Source organism: Mytilus galloprovincialis, chromosome 12, assembly GCF_965363235.1.
Source record: "Mytilus galloprovincialis chromosome 12, xbMytGall1.hap1.1, whole genome shotgun sequence".
Lineage (NCBI taxonomy): Eukaryota > Metazoa > Mollusca > Bivalvia > Mytilida > Mytilidae > Mytilus > Mytilus galloprovincialis.
In genome coordinates, this window is record NC_134849.1 from 4,479,895 (window position 1) to 4,483,512 (window position 3,618).

Genomic DNA, 3,618 nt, shown 5'->3' on the forward strand with positions numbered 1-3,618 from the left:
CATTTCAGTTCTGAAATCATCGACAGGAATTCTTGTGGGATTGCTGCTGGAGAACTGTCTGCATTCGGGACCAAGTCCATAAAACGTTGTTCCTGAAATCGAGAAAGAGCATCTGCGATTGCATTATGCTCACCCTCAATATGTTGTGCCCTAAATTGTATGTTATTGTTCATAGTGAGAAAAACTAGTTGTCTTATCAATATCATAACTCTCTTTGATTTTGATGTTCTTTTGTTCACAATGCTTACTAATGCCTGATTATCTATTCTCAACAGAATCTTTTTATTTCTAAATGAACGACCCCATATCATGAACGACAGCACGATGGGAATAAGCTCCAAACATGTTATATCCAATAAAATGCTAGTATCAGCCCAACTACTTGGCCACTGGTATTGTACCCAGTGACCTTGAAAATAAGCTCCACAACCTAATAAAACATTACCTGCACTATCAGTGAATAATTCCAGACTTTCATTAGTCGACCAAAATCTATCAGGAAAATAACACTGACCATTGAATTGATCTAGAAAATTTAGCCAAACTCTAGCATCTGCTTTGACCTCTGAATTCAATCTGACAGTATAATAAGGCTTTCCATTCTTAACTGAAGCTATCAAATCGTAAAAACGACGAATAAAAGCACGGGCTGATATAATAGCCCTTGAACAAAATGCCATTAAACCAGTAATTGATTCAAGTTCCTTCAGTGCCATTTTCTTTTTCGACAAGACCTGATCAAGCATAAATTTAAGTTTATCCAGTTTTTCAGGGGGGATTCTAACCAACATAAGTACTGTGTCAATTTCAAGGCCTAAAAATGTGATACATGTGGTAGGACCTACTGTTTTATTCTCTGCTAGTGGAACACCTAGCTGACTACATACTTCATTAAAAGTGTCCATCAAAATGGTACAATTATCCGTTGAACTTTCACCAGCAAAGAAAAAGTCATCCAAATAGTGGTCTAAAGTCTCAATGCCAGCTTTCAATGCAACTGTTTTATGCAAAAAAGTGGCAAATTTTTCAAAGAGGGCACATGATATAGAACAGCCTTCAGGCAGACATTTATTAATATAATATTTCCCATCAAAGAAAATTCCCAGAAGGTCAAAATCAGCTGGGTGAACCAATAAAATTCTAAAGGCCTGACTAATGTCCATTTTTGCGCAAAGCACGTTATTTCCTAATTCAGAGATCATCCCAACCACTTTATCAAAAGAAGAATACTTTACTTTACAAATTTCTGGATCAATGAAATCATTCACACTCCAGTTTAGAGGATATGACAAGTGAGTTATAAGACGCCATCCACCGTCATTTTTTGAAACTACCCCAATAGGAGATATTCTTAAAGTTGAAATTGGTATTTTTGAAAAGGGGCCCAACATTCTACCAAGATGCACTTCTTTTTGTAATTTTAAATTCGTTTCAGTTTTGTGAACTTCTGCCGAAATGAGATTGCTTGCAAAACTCGAGATCCTTGGACCAGTATAGTTTAATCTAAACCCCTCTATAAATCCCAATAATAACATTGCTGCATCAGTTTTGTTTTCATAATTTGACAGATTTAAAGATAAAGATTTAATTTTGACTGGGGTTTTGCCTTTGTCCCATAAATGCTCCAGGAGAACGGAATCTTGTGTTATTTTGCATTTGCCTAGGTGCAAAGGGTTGAAAATTAGATGCTGTTTTTTGTGGTGCTTGAGGCCGGGCTGATCTGAATCTCTGAACAATCCCAGGTGACTGAGGATTATTAGAGTTAGTCACTTTGCTATTAGTGCAATATATAACCGGATGTACCCCACTGCATTTTAAACAAGCATGTTTGTATGTGCAATATTGTTGGGTGCACGTCCCATTATAATTATATGCATAGCATTTAAGAAAATTGTTTGTTGGTTTTTGTGCAATATTGAACTCTGGCCCATTAATTGGACCTGCTGGTTGCATATACAATAACCATAGCTCAGTGTCTATGACAGACCAGGATCCAGCAGGCTCCTGTGATCTACGTAGTCTAAACTGTTCATCATACAATTTCCATCCTAAACCTGCATAGCGTTTAGCCCCTAACCTGACAGTTTGCATATACTTCAACAGTTCTTGGAACTGAGATGTATGTATAGTACAATAAATACTGATATATATTAAAAAGGCATCCGTCCATATACCTATTGTGTTAATTCTTGTATCCTGTTGCTTAGGTTGTAATATAATCTGTCCCTGATTAAATGTAAGTGTTTGATTCACTCCTGTTATGTTTTGTGAATTATTTAACAAACTGCCCATATCTACATATTCCCCATTTATTACTTTTTGTTTGACATTTTGCGATACGTTTCGCGCTATGTCATCTGACGCCTTAACCGTTTCAATGGGTAAGGCATAACCTGTGTTAATTAGGGGTTGGTGTAATGTTGTATTACCTGGAGCAGGGTAAATTGTTTCTGCTGGCAGTGTTGCTGGGATCATTATTGGACTGTGTGGTAGTACATTAGTTGTCACTGTGTTTGAGCCGAGCTGTACAGGTGGTGTTCCACTTGTTCTAGGTAATCTATCTGCAATTTTAGCAGTCGCCTCTTCCTGTTGCTGTTTCGACTTCTTTGCAGCAGCCGCTGCGCCTCCATTATTTGCCCTGCTTGTCGGCACCCTTTTTCTGCCGGACCTCCTATACATGATCTGAAACTTAAAGTGTATGTGTTATCTTCATTCAAATACATGTGCTTTACCTTATATATATATATAAAATATTAAAAGTGAATATCCAAAAACATTCGTATTTCACAAATCTCTCTCCGATTATATGCCTATAGTTTGCTCTTTCGTGTTATTCTCAGGATATATAAACTAAGAATCAATTACTACTTACTAAAATGATTGTTTTGCCATTTGTGCAAATCCGAAACATACGAGTTTATCAAAGCCGGTTCCGGTTTTTATGCCCACCGTTAACCGGAAGTTTGTCATTACAAGTTTGTCAATAAATAGAGTCGAAACACTCAACTTTTTGCTCATTTTTGTCCTGTATTTAGATGAACTAAGTTATCGACTGCATCAATTTATATGCTGACAATAAGCTATTTCAAAATTTCATTGTGAAAATATTTGGTTGATTTGAAAACCCCTTATATCACTAAAGTACGGCAATAACAGTTATAAATTCCTTCACATTTTCAAATTGCATAAAAATATAATGTCTAACACAATCTTGGTTTGATTTATTTTTGGCTGTGACCGTTTACTTAAATTCGACATTCATTTGCACATTAAATTTTTGTATGTTTTTAAATGTCGTTTTTAACTAAAATTTCAAGACATCGGGATTAAATCGATATCAATCCGTCTTTATCGTATATCAAAATAAACTTATAGCCCTTTATCAAACCTATTTCAGGTGTTATTTCAACTTTTTTAAGAAGATTATTTTCTCGTCCAATTTTCGTCTGCTGCAATCTTGCCGACGTATTTCGAAAAGACCAAAGCGAGGTTGCGATCAAACTAATAAACACAAATGTTAAATACCCAACAGTGAACCACCACCTGCCCAAATTAAAATCTTCGAGTTTGTACCCAATGGATAACGGGCTTTAAAATTGTAGATTTTAAATCCTTTTG

The 3,618-nt window shown here is 35.9% G+C and overlaps 1 long non-coding RNA gene across 1 annotated transcript; it reads right to left on the reverse strand.

Moving 5' to 3' along the window:
• Positions 1-2,099: 2,099 nt before the first annotated feature.
• Positions 2,100-3,618, reverse strand: LOC143054819 (uncharacterized). Its single transcript, XR_012971834.1, has 2 exons — positions 3,389-3,618; positions 2,100-2,688 (listed from the first exon to the last, which is right to left on the reverse strand). It is a non-coding gene; the product is annotated as an uncharacterized LOC143054819 (long non-coding RNA).